This window comes from Brienomyrus brachyistius, chromosome 23 (genome assembly GCF_023856365.1).
Source record: "Brienomyrus brachyistius isolate T26 chromosome 23, BBRACH_0.4, whole genome shotgun sequence".
In the NCBI taxonomy this organism is placed as follows: Eukaryota; Metazoa; Chordata; class Actinopteri; order Osteoglossiformes; family Mormyridae; genus Brienomyrus; species Brienomyrus brachyistius.
Genome location: NC_064555.1, coordinates 12,203,645 through 12,231,497, shown reverse-complemented (window position 1 = coordinate 12,231,497; position 27,853 = coordinate 12,203,645). Strand labels below are relative to the sequence as shown.

Here is a 27,853-nt window from a genome sequence, read left to right as displayed (position 1 = left end):
AATTGTCCATTTGTAGAACCACACACGCGCTCATGCACTGATGCTGCGTAACTAGATGAGACACGACAAAAGTGGAAAATGAGTGATGCAGACACGTGGACATATGTAATAGCAATGAAAATGACACAAGTACGGATAAATCAGGACATGTCAAATCATTAGAAATGGTTCAGTCTTTTTAATCTCATTGACTGCCACCGCTAAAAGAAGCAGTTACCAGTCTGAGTTGCAGCAAGTATCGCTAATGTATTAATGGAGATTCCCAGCCGCAGGTGTCGGAATTGCTGATTATCTAGCAGCCTTCATCAGCAATGAAACAGATGAGAGAAACAAAACAAGATTGAACAAACACTATGCTCTCTAAAAATAACATCCACACCTACCAAACACCTAAAGACACTTTAGTGTAGAGAAGAGTCAAGAGCTGCTTCATAACAATCAACGAAATCCAAGCTCTGAAGCTGTTTATTCAGATTGTCCAAAAAAACCATATCGGAATCACACAATATCTTTGGGGGAAAATATTCACCAGTCAGACCGCATTCTCTTCCACCAGCTTCTCCATAGAGATTCTGGAACAATCATCAAAGATGCAGAACTATGGAGAAGTCTCCATGTTCTTCAACTGTTTCATGTTCAGCAGAGAATACCATACCTCTTCATCGTGACCAGCATGACCAAACACTTTCATAACACGTTTCTCCAGTCAGAAACTACAGAAATGATCCCTGAAAGTATAGTCTTAAAATAGCCACGTAAATCTCACAGACTCCTGTGAAGATTGAAGGAGTTTCATCCACGGTGTCTCTGGTCTTCAAGAACATGAGCTGGCTTCACGTTCCTTTGTATGTACTGCAGGATGGCCCCTCTGAGCCACTCTTGAAAGTTGAGATATACTTAAAAAAAACTGTTAAACCGATTTTATGTAAAGTGGCTTACATGTTTATTTACTTCACAAACACATATCAAATGCCACATTCAATAAGACTTTCTACGACAAGATTATCATTTAAATGAAAATATTCCATGAAAAAAGTATGAAATAAAATCAATTGTGATCCAGAGCTAACCTTCAAAAGAATAACACAATTTCTTATCAGGTAACACACTTGTTCACAGCAAGTTTCTGAAAGCTTGGTTAAAGTGCTATTTTATTGTTGAAAAAAATAATGGCTACAGATGTCAGAGCACACAAAGGCAGGTAGAAAAAGGGGGGAAAAACTAGATAATCTGACCTGCTCACTCTGTAGAATTGTCCATTTGTAGAACCACACACGCGCTCATGCACTGATGCTGCGTAACTAGATGAGACACGACAAAAGTGGAAAATGAGTGATGCAGACACGTGGACATATGTAATAGCAATGAAAATGACACAAGTACGGATAAATCAGGACATGTCAAATCAGAAATGGTTCAGGCTTTTTAATCTCATTGACTGCCACCGCTAAAAGAAGCAGTTACCAGTCTGAGTTGCAGCAAGTATCGCTAATGTATTAATGGAGATTCCCAGCCGCAGGTGTCGGAATTGCTGATTATCTAGCAGCCTTCATCAGCAATGAAACAGATGAGAGAAACAAAACAAGATTGAACAAACACTATGCTCTCTAAAAATAACATCCACACCTACCAAACACCTAAAGACACTTTAGTGTAGAGAAGAGTCAAGAGCTGCTTCATAACAATCAACGAAATCCAAGCTCTGAAGCTGTTTATTCAGATTGTCCAAAAAAACCATATCGGAATCACACAATATCTTTGGGGGAAAATATTCACCAGTCAAACCACATTCTCTTCCACCAGCTTCTCCATAGAGAATCATCAAAGATGCAGAACTATGGAGAAGTCTCCATGTTCTTCAACTGTTTCATGTTCAGCAGAGAATACCATACCTCTTCATCGTGGCCAGCATGACCAAACACTTTCATAACACGTTTCTCCAGTCAGAAACTACAGAAATGATCCCTGAAAGTATAGTCTTAAAATAGCCACGTAAATCTCGCAGACTCCTGTGAAGATTGAAGGAGTTTCATCCACGGTGTCTCTGGTCTTCAAGAACATGAGCTGGCTTCACGTTCCTTTGTATGTACTGCAGGATGGCCCCTCTGAGCCACTCTTGAAAGTTGAGATATACTTAAAAAAAACTGTTAAACCGATTTTATGTAAAGTGGCTTACATGTTTAGTTACTTCACAAACGCATATCAAATGCCACATTCAATAAGACTTTCTACGACAAGATTATCATTTAAATGAAAATATTCCATGAAAAAAGTATGAAATAAAATCAATTGTGATCCAGAGCTAACCTTCAAAAGAATAACACAATTTCTTATCAGGTAACACACTTGTTCACAGCAAATTTCTGAAAGCTTGGTTAAAGTGCTATTTTATTGTTGAAAAAAATAATGGCTACAGATGTCAGAGCACACAAAGGCAGGTAGAAAAAGTGGGGAAAAACTATATAATCTGACCTGCTCACTCTGTAGAATTGTCCATTTGTAGAACCACACACGCGCTCATGCAGTGATGCTGCGTAACTAGATGAGACACGACAAAAGTGGAAAATGAGTGATGCAGACACGTGGACATATGTAATAGCAATGAAAATGACACAAGTACGGATAAATCAGGACATGTCAAATCATTAGAAATGGTTCAGGCTTTTTAATCTCATTGACTGCCACCGCTAAAAGAAGCAGTTACCAGTCTGAGTTGCAGCAAGTATCGCTAATGTATTAATGGAGATTCCCAGCCGCAGGTGTCGGAATTGCTGATTATCTAGCAGCCTTCATCAGCAATGAAACAGATGAGAGAAACAAAACAAGATTGAACAAACACTATGCTCTCTAAAAATAACATCCACACCTACCAAACACCTAAAGACACTTTAGTGTAGAGAAGAGTCAAGAGCTGCTTCATAACAATCAACGAAATCCAAGCTCTGAAGCTGTTTATTCAGATTGTCCAAAAAAACCATATCAGAATCACACAATATCTTTGGGGGAAAATATTCACCAGTCAAACCGCATTCTCTTCCACCAGCTTCTCCATAGAGATTCTGGAACAATCATCAAAGATGCAGAACTATGGAGAAGTCTCCATGTTCTTCAACTGTTTCATGTTCAGCAGAGAATACCATACCTCTTCATCGTGGCCAGCATGACCAAACACTTTCATAACACGTTTCTCCAGTCAGAAACTACAGAAATGATCCCTGAAAGTATAGTCTTAAAATAGCCACGTAAATCTCGCAGACTCCTGTGAAGATTGAAGGAGTTTCATCCACGGTGTCTCTGGTCTTCAAGAACATGAGCTGGCGTCACGTTCCTTTGTATGTACTGCAGGATGGCCCCTCTGAGCCACTCTTGAAAGTTGAGATATACTTAAAAAAAACTGTTAAACCGATTTTATGTAAAGTGGCTTACATGTTTAGTTACTTCACAAACGCATATCAAATGCCACATTCAATAAGACTTTCTACGACAAGATTATCATTTAAATGAAAATATTCCATGAAAAAAGTATGAAATAAAATCAATTGTGATCCAGAGCTAACCTTCAAAAGAATAACACAATTTCTTATCAGGTAACACACTTGTTCCCAGCAAGTTTCTGAAAGCTTGGTTAAAGTGCTATTTTATTGTTGAAAAAAATAATGGCTACAGATGTCAGAGCACACAAAGGCAGGTAGAAAAAGTGGGGAAAAACTATATAATCTGACCTGCTCACTCTGTAGAATTGTCCATTTGTAGAACCACACACGCGCTCATGCACTGATGCTGCGTAACTAGATGAGACACGACAAAAGTGGAAAATGAGTGATGCAGATACGTGGATATATGTAATAGCAATGAAAATGACACAAGTACGGATAAATCAAGACATGTCAAATCATTAGAAATGGTTCAGTCTTTTTAATCTCATTGACTGCCACCGCTAAAAGAAGCAGTAACCAGTCTGAGTTGCAGCAAGTATCGCTAATGTATTAATGGAGATTCCCAGCCGCAGGTGTCGGAATTGCTGATTATCTAGCAGCCTTCATCAGCAATGAAACAGATGAGAGAAACAAAACAAGATTGAACAAACACTATGCTCTCTAAAAATAACATCCACACCCACCAAACACCTAAAGACACTTTAGTGTAGAGAAGAGTCAAGAGCTGCTTCATAACAATCAACAAAATCCAAGCTCTGAAGCTGTTTATTCAGATTGTCCAAAAAAACCACATCGGAATCACACAATATCTTTGGGGGAAAGTATTCACCACTCAGACCGCATTCTCTTCTACCAGCTTCTCCATAGAGATTCTGGAACAATCATCAAAGATGCAGAACTATGGAGAAGTCTCCATGTTTTTCAACTGTTTCATGTTCAGAAGAGAATACCATACCTCGTCATCGTGGCCAGCATGACCAAACACTTTCATAACACGTTTCTCCAGTCAGAAACTACAGAAATGATCCCTGAAAGTATAGTCTTAAAATAGCCACCTAAATCTCGCAGACTCCTGTGAAGATTGAAGGAGTTTCATCCACGGTGTCTCTGGTCTTCAAGAAAATGAGCTGGCTTCACGTTACTTTGTATGTACTGCAGGATGGCCCCTCTGAGCCACTCTTGAAAGTTGAGATATACTTAAAAAAAAACTGTTAAACCGATTTTATGTAAAGTGGCTTACATGTTTATTTACTTCACAAACGCATATCAAATGCCACATTCAATAAGACTTTCTACGACAAGATTATCATTTAAATGAAAATATTCCATGAAAAAAGTATGAAATAAAATCAATTGTGATCCAGAGCTAACCTTCAAAAGAATAACACAATTTCTTATCAGGTAACACACTTGTTCACAGCAAGTTTCTGAAAGCTTGGTTAAAGTGCTATTTTATTGTTGAAAAAAATAATGGCTACAGATGTCAGAGCACACAAAGGCAGGTAGAAAAAGTGGGGAAAAACTATATAATCTGACCTGCTCACTCTGTAGAATTGTCCATTTGTAGAACCACACACGCGCTCATGCACTGATGCTGCGTAACTAGATGAGACACGACAAAAGTGGAAAATGAGTGATGCAGACACGTGGACATATGTAATAGCAATGAAAATGACACAAGTACGGATAAATCAAGACATGTCAAATCATTAGAAATGGTTCAGTCTTTTTAATCTCATTGACTGCCACCGCTAAAAGAAGCAGTAACCAGTCTGAGTTGCAGCAAGTATCGCTAATGTATTAATGGAGATTCCCAGCCGCAGGTGTCGGAATTGCTGATTATCTAGCAGCCTTCATCAGCAATAAAACAGATGAGAGAAAAAAACAAGATTGAACAAACACTATGCTCTCCAAAAATAACATCCACCCCTACCAAACACCTAAAGACACTTTAGTGTAGAGAAGAGTCAAGAGCTGCTTCATAACAATCAACGAAATCCAAGCTCTGAAGCTGTTTATTCAGATTGTCCAAAAAAACCACATCGGAATCACACAATATCTTTGGGGGAAAGTATTCACCACTCAGACCGCATTCTCTTCCACCAGCTTCTCCATAGAGATTCTGGAACAATCATCAAAGATGCAGAACTATGGAGAAGTCTCCATGTTTTTCAACTGTTTCATGTTCAGAAGAGAATACCATACCTCGTCATCGTGGCCAGCATGACCAAACAGTTTCATAACACGTTTCTCCAGTCAGAAACTACAGAAATGATCCCTGAAAGTATAGTCTTAAAATAGCCACCTAAATCTCGCAGACTCCTGTGAAGATTGAAGGAGTTTCATCCACGGTGTCTCTGGTCTTCAAGAAAATGAGCTAGCTTCACGTTACTTTGTATGTACTGCAGGATGGCCCCTCTGAGCCACTCTTGAAAGTTGAGATATACTTAAAAAAAACTGTTAAACCGATTTTATGTAAAGTGGCTTACATGTTTATTTACTTCACAAACGCATATCAAATGCCACATTCAATAAGACTTTCTACGACAAGATTATCATTTAGATGAAAATATTCCATGAAAAAAGTATGAAATAAAATCAATTGTGATCCAGAGCTAACCTTCAAAAGAATAACACAATTTCTTATCAGGTAACACACTTGTTCACAGCAAGTTTCTGAAAGCTTGGTTAAAGTGCTATTTTATTGTTGAAAAAAATAATGGCTACAGATGTCAGAGCACACAAAGGCAGGTAGAAAAAGTGGGGAAAAACTATATAATCTGACCTGCTCACTCTGTAGAATTGTCCATTTGTAGAACCACACACGCGCTCATGCACTGATGCTGCGTAACTAGATGAGACACGACAAAAGTGGAAAATGAGTGATGCAGACACGTGGACATATGTAATAGCAATGAAAATGACACAAGTACGGATAAATCAAGACATGTCAAATCATTAGAAATGGTTCAGTCTTTTTAATCTCATTGACTGCCACCGCTAAAAGAAGCAGTAACCAGTCTGAGTTGCAGCAAGTATCGCTAATGTATTAATGGAGATTCCCAGCCGCAGGTGTCGGAATTGCTGATTATCTAGCAGCCTTCATCAGCAATAAAACAGATGAGAGAAAAAAACAAGATTGAACAAACACTATGCTCTCCAAAAATAACATCCACCCCTACCAAACACCTAAAGACACTTTAGTGTAGAGAAGAGTCAAGAGCTGCTTCATAACAATCAACGAAATCCAAGCTCTGAAGCTGTTTATTCAGATTGTCCAAAAAAACCACATCGGAATCATACAATATCTTTGGGGGAAAGTATTCACCACTCAGACCGCATTCTCTTCCACCAGCTTCTCCATAGAGATTCTGGAACAATCAGCAAAGATGCAGAACTATGGAGAAGTCTCCATGTTCTTCAACTGTTTCATGTTCAGAAAAGAATACCATACCGCGTCATCGTGGCCAGCATGACCAAACACTTTCATAACACGTTTCTCCAGTCAGAAACTACAGAAATGATCCCTGAAAGTATAGTCTTAAAATAGCCACCTAAATCTCGCAGACTCCTGTGAAGATTGAAGGAGTTTCATCCACGGTGTCTCTGGTCTTCAAGAACATGAGCTGGCTTCACGTTCCTTTGTATGTACTGCAGGATGGCCCCTCTGAGCCACTCTTGAAAGTTGAGATATACTTAAAAAAAACTGTTAAACCGATTTTATGTAAAGTGGCTTACATGTTTAGTTACTTCACAAACGCATATCAAATGCCACATTCAATAAGACTTTCTACGACAAGATTATCATTTAAATGAAAATATTCCATGAAAAAAGTATGAAATAAAATCAATTGTGATCCAGAGCTAACCTTCAAAAGAATAACACAATTTCTTATCAGGTAACACACTTGTTCACAGCAAGTTTCTGAAAGCTTGGTTAAAGTGCTATTTTATTGTTGAAAAAAATAATGGCTACAGATGTCAGAGCACACAAAGGCAGGTAGAAAAAGTGGGGAAAAACTATATAATCTGACCTGCTCACTCTGTAGAATTGTCCATTTGTAGAACCACACACGCGCTCATGCACTGATGCTGCGTAACTAGATGAGACACGACAAAAGTGGAAAATGAGTGATGCAGACACGTGGACATATGTAATAGCAATGAAAATGACACAAGTACGGATAAATCAGGACATGTCAAATCATTAGAAATGGTTCAGTCTTTTTAATCTCATTGACTGCCACCGCTAAAAGAAGCAGTTACCAGTCTGAGTTGCAGCAAGTATCGCTAATGTATTAATGGAGATTCCCAGCCGCAGGTGTCGGAATTGCTGATTATCTAGCAGCCTTCATCAGCAATAAAACAGATGAGAGAAAAAAACAACATTGAACAAACACTATGCTCTCCAAAAATAACATCCACACCTACCAAACACCTAAAGACACTTTAGTGTAGAGAGAAGTCAAGAGCTGCTTCTTAACAATCAACGAAATCCAAGCTCTGAAGCTGTTTATTCAGATTGTCTAAAAAAACCACATCGGAATCACACAATATCTTTGGGGGAAAGTATTCACCACTCAGACCGCATTCTCTTCCACCAGCTTCTCCATAGAGATTCTGGAACAATCAGCAAAGATGCAGAACTATGGAGAAGTCTCCATGTTCTTCAACTGTTTCATGTTCAGAAGAGAATACCATACCTCTTCATCGTGGCCAGCATGACCAAACACTTTCATAACATGTTTCTCCAGTCAGAAACTACAGAAATGATCCCTGAAAGTATAGTCTTAAAATAGCCACCTAAATCTCGCAGACTCCTGTGAAGATTGAAGGAGTTTCATCCACGGTGTCTCTGGTCTTCAAGAACATGAGCTGGCTTCACGTTACTTTGTATGTACTGCAGGATGGCCCCTCTGAGCCACTCTTGAAAGTTGAGATATACTTAAAAAAAACTGTTAAACCGATTTTATGTAAAGTGGCTTACATGTTTATTTACTTCACAAACACATATCAAATGCCACATTCAATAAGACTTTCTACGACAAGATTATCATTTAAATGAAAATATTCCATGAAAAAAGTATGAAATAAAATCAATTGTGATCCAGAGCTAACCTTCAAAAGAATAACACAATTTCTTATCAGGTAACACACTTGTTCACAGCAAGTTTCTGAAAGCTTGGTTAAAGTGCTATTTTATTGTTGAAAAAAATAATGGCTACAGATGTCAGAGCACACAAAGGCAGGTAGAAAAAGTGGGGAAAAACTATATAATCTGACCTGCTCACTCTGTAGAATTGTCCATTTGTAGAACCACACACGCGCTCATGCACTGATGCTGCGTAACTAGATGAGACACGACAAAAGTGGAAAATGAGTGATGCAGACACGTGGACATATGTAATAGCAATGAAAATGACACAAGTACGGATAAATCAGGACATGTCAAATCATTAGAAATGGTTCAGTCTTTTTAATCTCATTGACTGCCAACACGCTAAAAGAAGCAGTTACCAGTCTGAGTTGCAGCAAGTATCGCTAATGTATTAATGGAGATTCCCAGCCGCAGGTGTCGGAATTGCTGATTATCTAGCAGCCTTCATCAGCAATAAAACAGATGAGAGAAAAAAACAAGATTGAACAAACACTATGCTCTCCAAAAATAACATCCACACCTACCAAACACCTAAAGACACTTTAGTGTAGAGAGAAGTCAAGAGCTGCTTCATAACAATCAACGAAATCCAAGCTCTGAAGCTGTTTATTCAGATTGTCCAAAAAAACCACATCGGAATCACACAATATCTTTGGGGGAAAGTATTCACCACTCAGACCGCATTCTCTTCCACCAGCTTCTCCATAGAGATTCTGGAACAATCAGCAAAGATGCAGAACTATGGAGAAGTCTCCATGTTCTTCAACTGTTTCATGTTCAGAAGAGAATACCATACCTCTTCATCGTGGCTAGCATGACCAAACACTTTCATAACATGTTTCTCCAGTCAGAAACTACAGAAATGATCCCTGAAAGTATAGTCTTAAAATAGCCACCTAAATCTCGCAGACTCCTGTGAAGATTGAAGGAGTTTCATCCACGGTGCCTCTGGTCTTCAAGAACATGAGCTGGCTTCACGTTACTTTGTATGTACTGCAGGATGGCCCCTCTGAGCCACTCTTGAAAGTTGAGATATACTTAAAAAAAACTGTTAAACCGATTTTATGTAAAGTGGCTTACATGTTTATTTACTTCACAAACACATATCAAATGCCACATTCAATAAGACTTTCTACGACAAGATTATCATTTAAATGAAAATATTCCATGAAAAAAGTATGAAATAAAATCAATTGTGATCCAGAGCTAACCTTCAAAAGAATAACACAATTTCTTATCAGGTAACACACTTGTTCACAGCAAGTTTCTGAAAGCTTGGTTAAAGTGCTATTTTATTGTTGAAAAAAATAATGGCTACAGATGTCAGAGCACACAAAGGCAGGTAGAAAAAGGGGGGAAAAACTAGATAATCTGACCTGCTCACTCTGTAGAATTGTCCATTTGTAGAACCACACACGCGCTCATGCACTGATGCTGCGTAACTAGATGAGACACGACAAAAGTGGAAAATGAGTGATGCAGACACGTGGACATATGTAATAGCAATGAAAATGACACAAGTACGGATAAATCAGAACATGTCAAATCAGAAATGGTTCAGGCTTTTTAATCTCATTGACTGCCACCGCTAAAAGAAGCAGTTACCAGTCTGAGTTGCAGCAAGTATCGCTAATGTATTAATGGAGATTCCCAGCCGCAGGTGTCGGAATTGCTGATTATCTAGCAGCCTTCATCAGCAATGAAACAGATGAGAGAAACAAAACAAGATTGAACAAACACTATGCTCTCTAAAAATAACATCCACACCCACCAAACACCTAAAGACACTTTAGTGTAGAGAAGAGTCAAGAGCTGCTTCATAACAATCAACGAAATCCAAGCTCTGAAGCTGTTTATTCAGATTGTCCAAAAAAACCATATCGGAATCACACAATATCTTTGGGGGAAAATATTCACCACTCAGACCGCATTCTCTTCCACCAGCTTCTCCATAGAGATTCTGGAACAATCATCAAAGATGCAGAACTATGGAGAAGTCTCCATGTTCTTCAACTGTTTCATGTTCAGAAGAGAATACCATACCTCGTCATCGTGGCCAGCATGACCAAACACTTTCATAACACGTTTCTCCAGTCAGAAACTACAGAAATGATCCCTGGAAGTATAGTCTTAAAATAGCCACCTAAATCTCGCAGACTCCTGTGAAGATTGAAGGAGTTTCATCCACGGTGTCTCTGGTCTTCAAGAACATGAGCTGGCTTCACGTTACTTTGTATGTACTGCAGGATGGCCCCTCTGAGCCACTCTTGAAAGTTGAGATATACTTAAAAAAAACTGTTAAACCGATTTTATGTAAAGTGGCTTACATGTTTATTTACTTCACAAACACATATCAAATGCCACATTCAATAAGACTTTCTACGACAAGATTATCATTTAAATGAAAATATTCCATGAAAAAAGTATGAAATAAAATCAATTGTGATCCAGAGCTAACCTTCAAAAGAATAACACAATTTCTTATCAGGTAACACACTTGTTCACAGCAAGTTTCTGAAAGCTTGGTTAAAGTGCTATTTTATTGTTGAAAAAAATAATGGCTACAGATGTCAGAGCACACAAAGGCAGGTAGAAAAAGGGGGGAAAAACTAGATAATCTGACCTGCTGACTCTGTAGAATTGTCCATTTGTAGAACCACACACGCGCTCATGCACTGATGCTGCGTAACTAGATGAGACACGACAAAAGTGGAAAATGAGTGATGCAGACATGTGGACATATGTAATAGCAATGAAAATGACACAAGTACGGATAAATCAGGACATGTCAAATCAGAAATGGTTCAGGCTTTTTAATCTCATTGACTGCCACCGCTAAAAGAAGCAGTTACCAGTCTGAGTTGCAGCAAGTATCGCTAATGTATTAATGGAGATTCCCAGCCGCAGGTGTCGGAATTGCTGATTATCTAGCAGCCTTCATCAGCAATGAAACAGATGAGAGAAACAAAACAAGATTGAACAAACACTATGCTCTCTAAAAATAACATCCACACCCACCAAACACCTAAAGACACTTTAGTGTAGAGAAGAGTCAAGAGCTGCTTCATAACAATCAACGAAATCCAAGCTCTGAAGCTGTTTATTCAGATTGTCCAAAAAAACCATATCGGAATCACACAATATCTTTGGGGGAAAATATTCACCACTCAGACCGCATTCTCTTCCACCAGCTTCTCCATAGAGATTCTGGAACAATCATCAAAGATGCAGAACTATGGAGAAGTCTCCATGTTCTTCAACTGTTTCATGTTCAGCAGAGAATACCATACCTCTTCATCGTGGCCAGCATGACCAAACACTTTCATAACACGTTTCTCCAGTCAGAAACTACAGAAATGATCCCTGAAAGTATAGTCTTAAAATAGCCACCTAAATCTCGCAGACTCCTGTGAAGATTGAAGGAGTTTCATCCACGGTGTCTCTGGTCTTCAAGAACATGAGCTGGCTTCACGTTCCTTTGTATGTACTGCAGGATGGCCCCTCTGAGCCACTCTTGAAAGTTGAGATATACTTAAAAAAAACTGTTAAACCGATTTTATGTAAAGTGGCTTACATGTTTATTTACTTCACAAACACATATCAAATGCCACATTCAATAAGACTTTCTACGACAAGATTATCATTTAAATGAAAATATTCCATGAAAAAAGTATGAAATAAAATCAATTGTGATCCAGAGCTAACCTTCAAAAGAATAACACAATTTCTTATCAGGTAACACACTTGTTCACAGCAAGTTTCTGAAAGCTTGGTTAAAGTGCTATTTTATTGTTGAAAAAAATAATGGCTACAGATGTCAGAGCACACAAAGGCAGGTAGAAAAAGTGGGGAAAAACTATATAATCTGACCTGCTCACTCTGTAGAATTGTCCATTTGTAGAACCACACACGCGCTCATGCACTGATGCTGCGTAACTACATGAGACACGACAAAAGTGGAAAATGAGTGATGCAGACACGTGGACATATGTAATAGCAATGAAAATGACACAAGTACGGATAAATCAAGACATGTCAAATCATTAGAAATGGTTCAGTCTTTTTAATCTCATTGACTGCCACCGCTAAAAGAAGCAGTAACCAGTCTGAGTTGCAGCAAGTATCGCTAATGTATTAATGGAGATTCCCAGCCGCAGGTGTCGGAATTGCTGATTATCTAGCAGCCTTCATCAGCAATAAAACAGATGAGAGAAAAAAACAAGATTGAACAAACACTATGCTCTCCAAAAATAACATCCACCCCTACCAAACACCTAAAGACACTTTAGTGTAGAGAAGAGTCAAGAGCTGCTTCATAACAATCAACGAAATCCAAGCTCTGAAGCTGTTTATTCAGATTGTCCAAAAAAACCACATCGGAATCACACAATATCTTTGGGGGAAAGTATGCACCACTCAGACCGCATTCTCTTCTACCAGCTTCTCCATAGAGATTCTGGAACAATCATCAAAGATGCAGAACTATGGAGAAGTCTCCATGTTCTTCAACTGTTTCATGTTCAGAAGAGAATACCATACCTCTTCATCGTGGCTAGCATGACCAAACACTTTCATAACACGTTTCTCCAGTCAGAAACTACAGAAATGATCCCGGAAAGTATAGTCTTAAAATAGCCACGTAAATCTCGCAGACTCCTGTGAAGATTGAAGGAGTTTCATCCACGGTGTCTCTGGTCTTCAAGAACATGAGCTGGCTTCACGTTCCTTTGTATGTACTGCAGGATGGCCCCTCTGAGCCACTCTTGAAAGTTGAGATATACTTAAAAAAAACTGTTAAACCGATTTTATGTAAAGTGGTTTACATGTTTAGTTACTTCACAAACGCATATCAAATGCCACATTCAATAAGACTTTCTACGACAAGATTATCATTTAAATGAAAATATTCCATGAAAAAAGTATGAAATAAAATCAATTGTGATCCAGAGCTAACCTTCAAAAGAATAACACAATTTCTTATCAGGTAACACACTTGTTCACAGCAAGTTTCTGAAAGCTTGGTTAAAGTGCTATTTTATTGTTGAAAAAAATAATGGCTACAGATGTCAGAGCACACAAAGGCAGGTAGAAAAAGTGGGGAAAAACTATATAATCTGACCTACTCACTCTGTAGAATTGTCCATTTGTAGAACCACACACGCGCTCATGCACTGATGCTACGTAACTAGATGAGACACGACAAAAGTGGAAAATGAGTGATGCAGACACGTGGACATATGTAATAGCAATGAAAATGACACAAGTACGGATAAATCAAGACATGTCAAATCATTAGAAATGGTTCAGTCTTTTTAATCTCATTGACTGCCACCGCTAAAAGAAGCAGTAACCAGTCTGAGTTGCAGCAAGTATCGATAATGTATTAATGGAGATTCCCAGCCGCAGGTGTCGGAATTGCTGATTATCTAGCAGCCTTCATCAGCAATAAAACAGATGAGAGAAAAAAACAAGATTGAACAAACACTATGCTCTCCAAAAATAACATCCACCCCTCCCAAACACCTAAAGACACTTTAGTGTAGAGAAGAGTCAAGAGCTGCTTCATAACAATCAATGAAATCCAAGCTCTGAAGCTGTTTATTCAGATTGTCCAAAAAAACCACATCGGAATCACACAATATCTTTGGGGGAAAGCATTCACCACTCAGACCGCATTCTCTTCCACCAGCTTCTCCATAGAGGTTCTGGAACAATCATCAAAGATGCAGAACTATGGAGAAGTCTCCATGTTCTTCAACTGTTTCATGTTCAGAAGAGAATACCATACCTCTTCATCGTGGCCAGCATGACCAAACACTTTCATAACACGTTTCTCCAGTCAGAAACTACAGAAATGATCCCTGAAAGTATAGTCTTAAAATAGCCACCTAAATCTCGCAGACTCAAGTGAAGATTGAAGGAGTTTCATCCACGGTGTCTCTGGTCTTCAACAACATGAGCTGGCTTCACGTTACTTTGTATGTACTGCAGGATGGCCCCTCTGAGCCACTCTTGAAAGTTGAGATATACTTAAAAAAAACTGTTAAACCGATTTTATGTAAAGTGACTTACATGTTTATTTACTTCACAAACGCATATCAAATGCCACATTCAATAAGACTTTCTACGACAAGATTATCATTTAAATGAAAATATTCCATGAAAAAAGTATGAAATAAAATCAATTGTGATCCAGAGCTAACCTTCAAAAGAATAACACAATTTCTTATCAGGTAACACACTTGTTCCCAGCAAGTTTCTGAAAGCTTGGTTAAAGTGCTATTTTATTGTTGAAAAAAATAATGGCTACAGATGTCAGAGCACACAAAGGCAGGTAGAAAAAGGGGGGAAAATCTAGATAATCTGACCTGCTGACTCTGTAGAATTGTCCATTTGTAGAACCACACACGCGCTCATGCACTGATGCTGCGTAACTAGATGAGACACGACAAAAGTGGAAAATGAGTGATGCAGACACGTGGACATATGTAATAGCAATGAAAATGACACAAGTACGGATAAATCAAGACATGTCAAATCATTAGAAATGGTTCAGTCTTTTTAATCTCATTGACTGCCACTGCTAAAAGAAGCAGTAACCAGTCTGAGTTGCAGCAAGTATCGCTAATGTATTAATGGAGATTCCCAGCCGCAGGTGTCGGAATTGCTGATTATCTAGCAGCCTTCATCAGCAATAAAACAGATGAGAGAAAAAAACGAGATTGAACAAACACTATGCTCTCCAAAAATAACATCCACCCCTACCAAACACCTAAAGACACTTTAGTGTAGAGAAGAGTCAAGAGCTGCTTCATAACAATCAACGAAATCCAAGCTCTGAAGCTGTTTATTCAGATTGTCCAAAAAAACCACATCGGAATCACACAATATCTTTGGGGGAAAGTATTCACCAGTCAGACCGCATTCTCTTCCACCAGCTTCTCCATAGAGATTCTGGAACAATCATCAAAGATGCAGAACTATGGAGAAGTCTCCATGTTCTTCAACTGTTTCATGTTCAGAAGAGAATACCATACCTCTTCATCGTGGCCAGCATGACCAAACACTTTCATAACACATTTCTCCAGTCAGAAACTACAGAAATGATCCCTGAAAGTATAGTCTTAAAATAGCCACCTAAATCTCGCAGACTCCTGTGAAGATTGAAGGAGTTTCATCCACGGTGTCTCTGGTCTTCAAGAACATGAGCTGGCTTCACGTTACTTTGTATGTACTGCAGGATGGCCCCTCTGAGCCACTCTTGAAAGTTGAGATATACTTAAAAAAAACTGTTAAACCGATTTTATGTAAAGTGGCTTACATGTTTACTTCACAAACACATATCAAATGCCACATTCAATAAGACTTTCTACGACAAGATTATCATTTAAATGAAAATATCCCATGAAAAAAGTATGAAATAACATCAATCGTGATTCAGAGATAACCTTCAAAAGAATAACACAATTTCTTATCAGGTAACACACTTGTTCACAGCAAGTTTCTGAAAGCTTGGTTAAAGTGCTACTTCATTGTTGAAAAAAATAATGGCTACAGATGTCAGAGCACACAAAGGCAGGTAGAAAAAGTGGGGAAAAACTATATAATCTGACCTGCTCACTCTGTAGAATTGTCCATTTGTAGAACCACACACGCGCTCATACACTGATGCTGCGTAACTAGATGAGACACGACAAAAGTGGAAAATGAGTGATGCAGACACGTGGACATATGTAATAGCAATGAAAATGACACAAGTACGGATAAATCAAGACATGTCAAATCATTAGAAATGGTTCAGTCTTTTTAATCTCATTGACTGCCACTGCTAAAAGAAGCAGTAACCAGTCTGAGTTGCAGCAAGTATCGCTAATGTATTAATGGAGATTCCCAGCCGCAGGTGTCGGAATTGCTGATTATCTAGCAGCCTTCATCAGCAATAAAACAGATGAGAGAAAAAAACAAGATTGAACAAACACTATGCTCTCCAAAAATAACATCCACCCCTACCAAACACCTAAAGACACTTTAGTGTAGAGAAGAGTCAAGAGCTGCTTCATAACAATCAACGAAATCCAAGCTCTGAAGCTGTTTATTCAGATTGTCCAAAAAAACCACATCGGAATCACACAATATCTTTGGGGGAAAGTATTCACCACTCAGACCGCATTCTCTTCCACCAGCTTCTCCATAGAGATTCTGGAACAATCATCAAAGATGCAGAACTATGGAGAAGTCTCCATGTTCTTCAACTGTTTCATGTTCAGAAGAGAATACCATACCTCTTCATCGTGGCCAGCATGACCAAACACTTTCATAACACGTTTCTCCAGTCAGAAGCTACAGAAATAATCCCTGAAAGTATAGTCTTAAAATAGCCACCTAAATCTCGCAGACTCCTGTGAAGATTGAAGGAGTTTCATCCACGGTGTCTCTGGTCTTCAAGAACATGAGCTGGCTTCACGTTACTTTGTATGTACTGCAGGATGGCCCCTCTGAGCCACTCTTGAAAGTTGAGATATACTTAAAAAAAACTGTTAAACCGATTTTATGTAAAGTGGCTTACATGTTTATTTACTTCACAAACGCATATTAAATGCCACATTCAATAAGACTTTCTACGACAAGATTATCATTTAAATGAAAATATTCCATGAAAAAAGTATGAAATAAAATCAATTGTGATCCAGAGCTAACCTTCAAAAGAATAACACAATTTCTTATCAGGTAACACACTTGTTCACAGCAAGTTTCTGAAAGCTTGGTTAAAGTGCTATTTTATTGTTGAAAAAAATAATGGCTACAGATGTCAGAGCACACAAAGGCAGGTAGAAAAAGTGGGGAAAAACTATATAATCTGACCTGCTCACTCTGTAGAATTGTCCATTTGTAGAACCACACACGCGCTCATGCACTGATGCTACGTAACTAGATGAGACACGACAAAAGTGGAAAATGAGTGATGCAGACACGTGGACATATGTAATAGCAATGAAAATGACACAAGTACGGATAAATCAAGACATGTCAAATCATTAGAAATGGTTCAGTCTTTTTAATCTCATTGACTGCCACCGCTAAAAGAAGCAGTAACCAGTCTGAGTTGCAGCAAGTATCGCTAATATATTAATGGAGATTCCCAGCCGCAGGTGTCGGAATTGCTGATTATCTAGCAGCCTTCATCAGCAATAAAACAGATGAGAGAAAAAAACAAGATTGAACAAACACTATGCTCTCCAAAAATAACATCCACACCTACCAAACACCTAAAGACACTTTAGTGTAGAGAAGAGTCAAGAGCTGCTTCATAACAATCAACGAAATCCAAGCTCTGAAGCTGTTTATTCAGATTGTCCAAAAAAACCACATCGGAATCACACAATATCTTTGGGGGAAAGTATTCACCACTCAGACCGCATTCTCTTCCACCAGCTTCTCCATAGAGATTCTGGAACAATCATCAAAGATGCAGAACTATGGAGAAGTCTCCATGTTCTTCAACTGTTTCATGTTCAGAAGAGAATACCATACCTCTTCATCGTGGCCAGCATGACCAAACACTTTCATAACACGTTTCTCCAGTCAGAAACTACAAAAATGATCCCTGAAAGTATAGTCTTAAAATAGCCACCTAAATCTCGCAGACTCCTGTGAAGATTGAAGGAGTTTCATCCACGGTGTCTCTGGTCTTCAAGAACATGAGCTGGCTTCACGTTACTTTGTATGTACTGCAGGATGGTCCCTCTGAGCCACTCTTGAAAGTTGAGATATACTTAAAAAAAACTGTTAAACCGATTTTATGTAAAGTGGCTTACATGTTTATTTACTTCACAAACACATATCAAATGCCACATTCAATAAGACTTTCTACGACAAGATTATCATTTAGATGAAAATATTCCATGAAAAAAGTATGAAATAAAATCAATTGTGATCCAGAGCTAACCTTCAAAAGAATAACACAATTTCTTATCAGGTAACACACTTGTTCACAGCAAGTTTCTGAAAGCTTGGTTAAAGTGCTATTTTATTGTTGAAAAAAATAATGGCTACAGATGTCAGAGCACACAAAGGCAGGTAGAAAAAGGGGGGAAAAACTAGATAATCTGACCTGCTCACTATGTAGAATTGTCCATTTGTAGAACCACACACGCGCTCATGCACTGATGCTGCGTAACTAGATGAGACACGACAAAAGTGGAAAATGAGTGATGCAGACACGTGGACATATGTAATAGCAATGAAAATGACACAAGTACGGATAAATCAAGACATGTCAAATCATTAGAAATGGTTCAGTCTTTTTAATCTCATTGACTGCCACCGCTAAAAGAAGCAGTAACCAGTCTGAGTTGCAGCAAGTATCGCTAATGTATTAATGGAGATTCCCAGCCGCAGGTGTCGGAATTGCTGATTATCTAGCAGCCTTCATCAGCAATAAAACAGATGAGAGAAAAAAACAAGATTGAACAAACACTATGCTCTCCAAAAATAACATCCACACCTACCAAACACCTAAAGACACTTTAGTGTAGAGAAGAGTCAAGAGCTGCTTCATAACAATCAACGAAATCCAAGCTCTGAAGCTGTTTATTCAGATTGTCCAAAAAAACCACATCGGAATCACACAATATCTTTGGGGGAAAGTATTCACCACTCAGACCGCATTCTCTTCCACCAGCTTCTCCATAGAGATTCTGGAACAATCATCAAAGATGCAGAACTATGGAGAAGTCTCCATGTTCTTCAACTGTTTCATGTTCAGAAGAGAATACCATACCTCTTCATCGTGGCTAGCATGACCAAACACTTTCATAACACGTTTCTCCAGTCAGAAACTACAAAAATGATCCCTGAAAGTATAGTCTTAAAATAGCCACCTAAATCTCGCAGACTCCTGTGAAGATTGAAGGAGTTTCATCCACGGTGTCTCTGGTCTTCAAGAACATGAGCTGGCTTCACGTTACTTTGTATGTACTGCAGGATGGTCCCTCTGAGCCACTCTTGAAAGTTGAGATATACTTAAAAAAAACTGTTAAACCGATTTTATGTAAAGTGGCTTACATGTTTATTTACTTCACAAACACATATCAAATGCCACATTCAATAAGACTTTCTACGACAAGATTATCATTTAAATGAAAATATTCCATGAAAAAAGTATGAAATAAAATCAATTGTGATCCAGAGCTAACCTTCAAAAGAATAACACAATTTCTTATCAGGTAACACACTTGTTCACAGCAAGTTTCTGAAAGCTTGGTTAAAGTGCTATTTTATTGTTGAAAAAAATAATGGCTACAGATGTCAGAGCACACAAAGGCAGGTAGAAAAAGGGGGGAAAAACTAGATAATCTGACCTGCTCACTATGTAGAATTGTCCATTTGTAGAACCACACACGCGCTCATGCACTGATGCTGCGTAACTAGATGAGACACGACAAAAGTGGAAAATGAGTGATGCAGACACGTGGACATATGTAATAGCAATGAAAATGACACAAGTACGGATAAATCAAGACATGTCAAATCATTAGAAATGGTTCAGTCTTTTTAATCTCATTGACTGCCACTGCTAAAAGAAGCAGTAACCAGTCTGAGTTGCAGCAAGTATCGCTAATGTATTAATGGAGATTCCCAGCCGCAGGTGTCGGAATTGCTGATTATCTAGCAGCCTTCATCAGCAATAAAACAGATGAGAGAAAATAACAAGATTGAACAAACACTATGCTCTCCAAAAATAACATCCACACCTACCAAACACCTAAAGACACTTTAGTGTAGAGAAGAGTCAAGAGCTGCTTCATAACAATCAACGAAATCCAAGCTCTGAAGCTGTTTATTCAGATTGTCCAAAAAAACCACATCGGAATCACACAATATCTTTGGGGGAAAGTATTCACCACTCAGACCGCATTCTCTTCCACCAGCTTCTCCATAGAGATTCTGGAACAATCATCAAAGATGCAGAACTATGGAGAAGTCTCCATGTTCTTCAACTGTTTCATGTTCAGAAGAGAATACCTTACCTCTTCATCGCGGCCAGCATGACCAAACACTTTCATAACACGTTTCTCCAGTCAGAAACTACAGAAATGATCCCTGAAAGTATAGTCTTAAAATAGCCACCTAAATCTCGCAGACTCCTGTGAAGATTGAAGGAGTTTCATCCACGGTGTCTCTGGTCTTCAAGAACATGAGCTGGCTTCACGTTACTTTGTATGTACTGCAGGATGGCCCCTCTGAGCCACTCTTGAAAGTTGAGATATACTTAAAAAAAACTGTTAAACCGATTTTATGTAAAGTGGCTTACATGTTTATTTACTTCACAAACACATATCAAATGCCACATTCAATAAGACTTTCTACGACAAGATTATCATTTAAATGAAAATATTCCATGAAAAAAGTATGAAATAAAATCAATTGTGATCCAGAGCTAACCTTCAAAAGAATAACACAATTTCTTATCAGGTAACACACTTGTTCACAGCAAGTTTCTGAAAGCTTGGTTAAAGTGCTATTTTATTGTTGAAAAAAATAATGGCTACAGATGTCAGAGCACACAAAGGCAGGTAGAAAAAGTGGGGAAAAACTAGACAATCTGACCTGCTCACTATGTAGAATTGTCCATTTGTAGAACCACACACGCGCTCATGCACTGATGCTGCGTAACTAGATGAGACACGACAAAAGTGGAAAATGAGTGATGCAGACACGTGGACATATGTAATAGCAATGAAAATGACACAAGTACGGATAAATCAAGATATGTCAAATCATTAGAAATGGTTCAGTCTTTTTAATCTCATTGACTGCCACCGCTAAAAGAAGCAGTAACCAGTCTGAGTTGCAGCAAGTATCGCTAATGTATTAATGGAGATTCCCAGCCGCAGGTGTCGGAATTGCTGATTATCTAGCAGCCTTCATCAGCAATAAAACAGATGAGAGAAAAAAACAAGATTGAACAAACACTATGCTCTCCAAAAATAACATCCACCCCTACCAAACACCTAAAGACACTTTAGTGTAGAGAAGAGTCAAGAGCTGCTTCATAACAATCAACGAAATCCAAGCTCTGAAGCTGTTTATTCAGATTGTCCAAAAAAACCACATCGGAATCACACAATATCTTTGGGGGAAAGTATTCACCACTCAGACCGCATTCTCTTCCACCAGCTTCTCCATAGAGATTCTGGAACAATCATCAAAGATGCAGAACTATGGAGAAGTCTCCATGTTCTTCAACTGTTTCATGTTCAGCAGAGAATACCATACCTCTTCATCGTGGCCAGCATGACCAAACACTTTCATAACACATTTCTCCAGTCAGAAACTACAGAAATGATCCCTGAAAATATAGTCTTAAAATAGCCACCTAAATCTCGCAGACTCCTGTGAAGATTGAAGGAGTTTCATCCACGGTGTCTCTGGTCTTCAAGAACATGAGCTGGCTTCACGTTACTTTGTATGTACTGCAGGATGGCCCCTCTGAGCCACTCTTGAAAGTTGAGATATACTTAAAAAAAACTGTTAAACCGATTTTATGTAAAGTGGCTTACATGTTTATTTACTTCACAAACACATATCAAATGCCACATTCAATAAGACTTTCTACGACAAGATTATCATTTAAATGAAAATATCCCATGAAAAAAGTATGAAATAAAATCAATTGTGATCCAGAGCTAACCTTCAAAAGAATAACACAATTTCTTATCAGGTAACACACTTGTTCACAGCAAGTTTCTGAAAGCTTGGTTAAAGTGCTATTTTATTGTTGAAAAAAATAATGGCTACAGATGTCAGAGCACACAAAGGCAGGTAGAAAAAGGGGGGAAAAACTAGATAATCTGACCTGCTCACTCTGTAGAATTGTCCATTTGTAGAACCACACACGCGCTCATACACTGATGCTGCGTAACTAGATGAGACACGACAAAAGTGGAAAATGAGTGATGCAGACACGTGGACATATGTAATAGCAATGAAAATGACACAAGTACGGATAAATCAAGACATGTCAAATCATTAGAAATGGTTCAGTCTTTTTAATCTCATTGACTGCCACTGCTAAAAGAAGCAGTAACCAGTCTGAGTTGCAGCAAGTATCGCTAATGTATTAATGGAGATTCCCAGCCGCAGGTGTCGGAATTGCTGATTATCTAGCAGCCTTCATCAGCAATAAAACAGATGAGAGAAAAAAACAAGATTGAACAAACACTATGCTCTCCAAAAGTAACATCCACACCTACCAAACACCTAAAGACACTTTAGTGTAGAGAAGAGTCAAGAGCTGCTTCATAACAATCAACGAAATCCAAGCTCTGAAGCTGTTTATTCAGATTGTCCAAAAAAACCACATCGGAATCACACAATATCTTTGGGGGAAAGTATTCACCACTCAGACCGCATTCTCTTCCACCAGCTTCTCCATAGAGATTCTGGAACAATCATCAAAGATGCAGAACTATGGAGAAGTCTCCATGTTCTTCAACTGTTTCATGTTCAGAAGAGAATACCATACCTCTTCATCGTGGCCAGCATGACCAAACACTTTCATAACACGTTTCTCCAGTCAGAAACTACAGAAATGATCCCTGAAAGTATAGTCTTAAAATAGCCACCTAAATCTCGCAGACTCCTGTGAAGATTGAAGGAGTTTCATCCACGGTGTCTCTGGTCTTCAAGAACATGAGCTGGCTTCACGTTACTTTGTATGTACTGCAGGATGGCCCCTCTGAGCCACTCTTGAAAGTTGAGATATACTTAAAAAAAACTGTTAAACCGATTTTATGTAAAGTGGCTTACATGTTTATTTACTTCACAAACACATATCAAATGCCACATTCAATAAGACTTTCTACGACAAGATTATCATTTAAATGAAAATATTCCATGAAAAAAGTATGAAATAAAATCAATTGTGATCCAGAGCTAACCTTCAAAAGAGTAACACAATTTCTTATCAGGTAACACACTTGTTCACAGCAAGTTTCTGAAAGCTTGGTTAAAGTGCTATTTTATTGTTGAAAAAAATAATGGCTACAGATGTCAGAGCACACAAAGGCAGGTAGAAAAAGGGGGGAAAAACTAGATAATCTGACCTGCTCACTCTGTAGAATTGTCCATTTGTAGAACCACACACGCGCTCATGCACTGATGCTGCGTAACTAGATGAGACACGACAAAAGTGGAAAATGAGTGATGCAGACACGTGGACATATGTAATAGCAATGAAAATGACACAAGTACGGATAAATCAAGACATGTCAAATCATTAGAAATGGTTCAGTCTTTTTAATCTCATTGACTGCCACTGCTAAAAGAAGCAGTAACCAGTCTGAGTTGCAGCAAGTATCGCTAATGTATTAATGGAGATTCCCAGCCGCAGGTGTCGGAATTGCTGATTATCTAGCAGCCTTCATCAGCAATAAAACAGATGAGAGAAAAAAACAAGATTGAACAAACATTATGCTCTCCAAAAATAACATCCACACCTACCAAACACCTAAAGACACTTTAGTGTAGAGAAGAGTCAAGAGCTGCTTCATAACAATCAACGAAATCCAAGCTCTGAAGCTGTTTATTCAGATTGTCCAAAAAAACCACATCGGAATCACACAATATCTTTGGGGGAAAGTATTCACCACTCAGACCGCATTCTCTTCCACCAGCTTCTCCATAGAGATTCTGGAACAATCATCAAAGATGCAGAACTATGGAGAAGTCTCCATGTTCTTCAACTGTTTCATGTTCAGAAGCGAATACCATACCTCTTCATCGTGGCCAGCATGACCAAACACTTTCATAACACGTTTCTCCAGTCAGAAACTACAGAAATGATCCCTGAAAGTATAGTCTTAAAATAGCCACCTAAATCTCGCAGACTCCTGTGAAGATTGAAGGAGTTTCATCCACGGTGTCTCTGGTCTTCAAGAACATGAGCTGGCTTCACGTTACTTTGTATGTACTGCAGGATGGCCCCTCTGAGCCACTCTTGAAAGTTGAGATATACTTAAAAAAAACTGTTAAACCGATTTTATGTAAAGTGGCTTACATGTTTATTTACTTCACAAACACATATCAAATGCCACATTCAATAAGACTTTCTACGACAAGATTATCATTTAAATGAAAATATTCCATGAAAAAAGTATGAAATAAAATCAATTGTGATCCAGAGCTAACCTTCAAAAGAGTAACACAATTTCTTATCAGGTAACACACTTGTTCACAGCAAGTTTCTGAAAGCTTGGTTAAAGTGCTACTTCATTGTTGAAAAAAATAATGGCTACAGATGTCAGAGCACACAAAGGCAGGTAGAAAAAGTGGGGAAAAACTATATAATCTGACCTGCTCACTCTGTAGAATTGTCCATTTGTAGAACCACACACGCGCTCATACACTGATGCTGCGTAACTAGATGAGACACGACAAAAGTGGAAAATGAGTGATGCAGACACGTGGACATATGTAATAGCAATGAAAATGACACAAGTACGGATAAATCAAGACATGTCAAATCATTAGAAATGGTTCAGTCTTTTTAATCTCATTGACTGCCACTGCTAAAAGAAGCAGTAACCAGTCTGAGTTGCAGCAAGTATCGCTAATGTATTAATGGAGATTCCCAGCCGCAGGTGTCGGAATTGCTGATTATCTAGCAGCCTTCATCAGCAATAAAACAGATGAGAGAAAAAAACAAGATTGAACAAACACTATGCTCTCCAAAAATAACATCCACCCCTACCAAACACCTAAAGACACTTTAGTGTAGAGAAGAGTCAAGAGCTGCTTCATAACAATCAACGAAATCCAAGCTCTGAAGCTGTTTATTCAGATTGTCCAAAAAAACCACATCGGAATCACACAATATCTTTGGGGGAAAGTATTCACCACTCAGACCGCATTCTCTTCCACCAGCTTCTCCATAGAGATTCTGGAACAATCATCAAAGATGCAGAACTATGGAGAAGTCTCCATGTTCTTCAACTGTTTCATGTTCAGAAGAGAATACCATACCTCTTCATCGTGGCCAGCATGACCAAACACTTTCATAACACGTTTCTCCAGTCAGAAACTACAGAAATGATCCCTGAAAGTATAGTCTTAAAATAGCCACCTAAATCTCGCAGACTCCTGTGAAGATTGAAGGAGTTTCATCCACGGTGTCTCTGGTCTTCAAGAACATGAGCTGGCTTCACGTTACTTTGTATGTACTGCAGGATGGCCCCTCTGAGCCACTCTTGAAAGTTGAGATATACTTAAAAAAAACTGTTAAACCGATTTTATGTAAAGTGGCTTACATGTTTATTTACTTCACAAACACATATCAAATGCCACATTCAATAAGACTTTCTACGACAAGATTATCATTTAAATGAAAATATTCCATGAAAAAAGTATGAAATAAAATCAATTGTGATCCAGAGCTAACCTTCAAAAGAGTAACACAATTTCTTATCAGGTAACACACTTGTTCACAGCAAGTTTCTGAAAGCTTGGTTAAAGTGCTATTTTATTGTTGAAAAAAATAATGGCTACAGATGTCAGAGCACACAAAGGCAGGTAGAAAAAGTGGGGAAAAACTATATAATCTGACCTGCTCACTCTGTAGAATTGTCCATTTGTAGAACCACACACGCGCTCATACACTGATGCTGCGTAACTAGATGAGACACGACAAAAGTGGAAAATGAGTGATGCAGACACGTGGACATATGTAATAGCAATGAAAATGACACAAGTACGGATAAATCAAGACATGTCAAATCATTAGAAATGGTTCAGTCTTTTTAATCTCATTGACTGCCACTGCTAAAAGAAGCAGTAACCAGTCTGAGTTGCAGCAAGTATCGCTAATGTATTAATGGAGATTCCCAGCCGCAGGTGTCGGAATTGCTGATTATCTAGCAGCCTTCATCAGCAATAAAACAGATGAGAGAAAAAAACAAGATTGAACAAACACTATGCTCTCCAAAAATAACATCCACCCCTACCAAACACCTAAAGACACTTTAGTGTAGAGAAGAGTCAAGAGCTGCTTCATAACAATCAACGAAATCCAAGCTCTGAAGCTGTTTATTCAGATTGTCCAAAAAAACCACATCGGAATCACACAATATCTTTGGGGGAAAGTATTCACCACTCAGACCGCATTCTCTTCCACCAGCTTCTCCATAGAGATTCTGGAACAATCATCAAAGATGCAGAACTATGGAGAAGTCTCCATGTTCTTCAACTGTTTCATGTTCAGAAGAGAATACCATACCTCTTCATCGTGGCCAGCATGACCAAACACTTTCATAACACGTTTCTCCAGTCAGAAACTACAGAAATGATCCCTGAAAGTATAGTCTTAAAATAGCCACCTAAATCTCGCAGACTCCTGTGAAGATTGAAGGAGTTTCATCCACGGTGTCTCTGGTCTTCAAGAACATGAGCTGGCTTCACGTTACTTTGTATGTACTGCAGGATGGCCCCTCTGAGCCACTCTTGAAAGTTGAGATATACTTAAAAAAAACTGTTAAACCGATTTTATGTAAAGTGGCTTACATGTTTATTTACTTCACAAACACATATCAAATGCCACATTCAATAAGACTTTCTACGACAAGATTATCATTTAAATGAAAATATTCCATGAAAAAAGTATGAAATAAAATCAATTGTGATCCAGAGCTAACCTTCAAAAGAGTAACACAATTTCTTATCAGGTAACACACTTGTTCACAGCAAGTTTCTGAAAGCTTGGTTAAAGTGCTACTTCATTGTTGAAAAAAATAATGGCTACAGATGTCAGAGCACACAAAGGCAGGTAGAAAAAGTGGGGAAAAACTATATAATCTGACCTGCTCACTCTGTAGAATTGTCCATTTGTAGAACCACACACGCGCTCATACACTGATGCTGCGTAACTAGATGAGACACGACAAAAGTGGAAAATGAGTGATGCAGACACGTGGACATATGTAATAGCAATGAAAATGACACAAGTACGGATAAATCAAGACATGTCAAATCATTAGAAATGGTTCAGTCTTTTTAATCTCATTGACTGCCACTGCTAAAAGAAGCAGTAACCAGTCTGAGTTGCAGCAAGTATCGCTAATGTATTAATGGAGATTCCCAGCCGCAGGTGTCGGAATTGCTGATTATCTAGCAGCCTTCATCAGCAATAAAACAGATGAGAGAAAAAAACAAGATTGAACAAACACTATGCTCTCCAAAAATAACATCCACCCCTACCAAACAC

The 27,853-nt window shown here is 38.5% G+C and overlaps 22 non-coding genes across 22 annotated transcripts; all 22 read right to left on the bottom strand.

Moving 5' to 3' along the window:
* Window positions 1-527: 527 nt before the first annotated feature.
* On the bottom strand, window positions 528-744 carry LOC125719661 (small nucleolar RNA U3). Its single transcript, XR_007385157.1, has one exon. It is a non-coding gene; the product is annotated as a small nucleolar RNA U3 (small nucleolar RNA).
* A 1,030-nt stretch (window positions 745-1,774) lies between these two features.
* Window positions 1,775-1,981, bottom strand: LOC125719669 (small nucleolar RNA U3). The gene has a single exon (XR_007385165.1). It is a non-coding gene; the product is annotated as a small nucleolar RNA U3 (small nucleolar RNA).
* Window positions 1,982-3,014: 1,033 nt separating this feature from the next.
* Window positions 3,015-3,231, bottom strand: LOC125719658 (small nucleolar RNA U3). The gene has a single exon (XR_007385154.1). It is a non-coding gene; the product is annotated as a small nucleolar RNA U3 (small nucleolar RNA).
* A 1,033-nt stretch (window positions 3,232-4,264) lies between these two features.
* Window positions 4,265-4,481, bottom strand: LOC125719708 (small nucleolar RNA U3). The gene has a single exon (XR_007385202.1). It is a non-coding gene; the product is annotated as a small nucleolar RNA U3 (small nucleolar RNA).
* A 1,033-nt stretch (window positions 4,482-5,514) lies between these two features.
* On the bottom strand, window positions 5,515-5,731 carry LOC125719709 (small nucleolar RNA U3). The gene has a single exon (XR_007385203.1). It is a non-coding gene; the product is annotated as a small nucleolar RNA U3 (small nucleolar RNA).
* Window positions 5,732-6,763: 1,032 nt separating this feature from the next.
* LOC125719643 (small nucleolar RNA U3) lies at window positions 6,764-6,980 on the bottom strand. Its single transcript, XR_007385140.1, has one exon. It is a non-coding gene; the product is annotated as a small nucleolar RNA U3 (small nucleolar RNA).
* A 1,032-nt stretch (window positions 6,981-8,012) lies between these two features.
* On the bottom strand, window positions 8,013-8,229 carry LOC125719711 (small nucleolar RNA U3). The gene has a single exon (XR_007385205.1). It is a non-coding gene; the product is annotated as a small nucleolar RNA U3 (small nucleolar RNA).
* A 1,034-nt stretch (window positions 8,230-9,263) lies between these two features.
* On the bottom strand, window positions 9,264-9,480 carry LOC125719693 (small nucleolar RNA U3). Its single transcript, XR_007385187.1, has one exon. It is a non-coding gene; the product is annotated as a small nucleolar RNA U3 (small nucleolar RNA).
* A 1,030-nt stretch (window positions 9,481-10,510) lies between these two features.
* LOC125719695 (small nucleolar RNA U3) lies at window positions 10,511-10,727 on the bottom strand. The gene has a single exon (XR_007385189.1). It is a non-coding gene; the product is annotated as a small nucleolar RNA U3 (small nucleolar RNA).
* Window positions 10,728-11,757: 1,030 nt separating this feature from the next.
* LOC125719721 (small nucleolar RNA U3) lies at window positions 11,758-11,974 on the bottom strand. Its single transcript, XR_007385216.1, has one exon. It is a non-coding gene; the product is annotated as a small nucleolar RNA U3 (small nucleolar RNA).
* Window positions 11,975-13,006: 1,032 nt separating this feature from the next.
* Window positions 13,007-13,223, bottom strand: LOC125719651 (small nucleolar RNA U3). Its single transcript, XR_007385148.1, has one exon. It is a non-coding gene; the product is annotated as a small nucleolar RNA U3 (small nucleolar RNA).
* Window positions 13,224-14,255: 1,032 nt separating this feature from the next.
* Window positions 14,256-14,472, bottom strand: LOC125719707 (small nucleolar RNA U3). The gene has a single exon (XR_007385201.1). It is a non-coding gene; the product is annotated as a small nucleolar RNA U3 (small nucleolar RNA).
* A 1,032-nt stretch (window positions 14,473-15,504) lies between these two features.
* On the bottom strand, window positions 15,505-15,721 carry LOC125719631 (small nucleolar RNA U3). Its single transcript, XR_007385129.1, has one exon. It is a non-coding gene; the product is annotated as a small nucleolar RNA U3 (small nucleolar RNA).
* Window positions 15,722-16,749: 1,028 nt separating this feature from the next.
* On the bottom strand, window positions 16,750-16,966 carry LOC125719644 (small nucleolar RNA U3). Its single transcript, XR_007385141.1, has one exon. It is a non-coding gene; the product is annotated as a small nucleolar RNA U3 (small nucleolar RNA).
* A 1,032-nt stretch (window positions 16,967-17,998) lies between these two features.
* On the bottom strand, window positions 17,999-18,215 carry LOC125719622 (small nucleolar RNA U3). The gene has a single exon (XR_007385121.1). It is a non-coding gene; the product is annotated as a small nucleolar RNA U3 (small nucleolar RNA).
* Window positions 18,216-19,247: 1,032 nt separating this feature from the next.
* On the bottom strand, window positions 19,248-19,464 carry LOC125719698 (small nucleolar RNA U3). The gene has a single exon (XR_007385192.1). It is a non-coding gene; the product is annotated as a small nucleolar RNA U3 (small nucleolar RNA).
* A 1,032-nt stretch (window positions 19,465-20,496) lies between these two features.
* Window positions 20,497-20,713, bottom strand: LOC125719699 (small nucleolar RNA U3). The gene has a single exon (XR_007385193.1). It is a non-coding gene; the product is annotated as a small nucleolar RNA U3 (small nucleolar RNA).
* Window positions 20,714-21,745: 1,032 nt separating this feature from the next.
* On the bottom strand, window positions 21,746-21,962 carry LOC125719642 (small nucleolar RNA U3). Its single transcript, XR_007385139.1, has one exon. It is a non-coding gene; the product is annotated as a small nucleolar RNA U3 (small nucleolar RNA).
* Window positions 21,963-22,994: 1,032 nt separating this feature from the next.
* LOC125719691 (small nucleolar RNA U3) lies at window positions 22,995-23,211 on the bottom strand. Its single transcript, XR_007385185.1, has one exon. It is a non-coding gene; the product is annotated as a small nucleolar RNA U3 (small nucleolar RNA).
* Window positions 23,212-24,243: 1,032 nt separating this feature from the next.
* On the bottom strand, window positions 24,244-24,460 carry LOC125719715 (small nucleolar RNA U3). Its single transcript, XR_007385210.1, has one exon. It is a non-coding gene; the product is annotated as a small nucleolar RNA U3 (small nucleolar RNA).
* Window positions 24,461-25,492: 1,032 nt separating this feature from the next.
* Window positions 25,493-25,709, bottom strand: LOC125719690 (small nucleolar RNA U3). Its single transcript, XR_007385184.1, has one exon. It is a non-coding gene; the product is annotated as a small nucleolar RNA U3 (small nucleolar RNA).
* Window positions 25,710-26,741: 1,032 nt separating this feature from the next.
* Window positions 26,742-26,958, bottom strand: LOC125719689 (small nucleolar RNA U3). Its single transcript, XR_007385183.1, has one exon. It is a non-coding gene; the product is annotated as a small nucleolar RNA U3 (small nucleolar RNA).
* Between the last annotated feature and the right edge of the window lie 895 nt (window positions 26,959-27,853).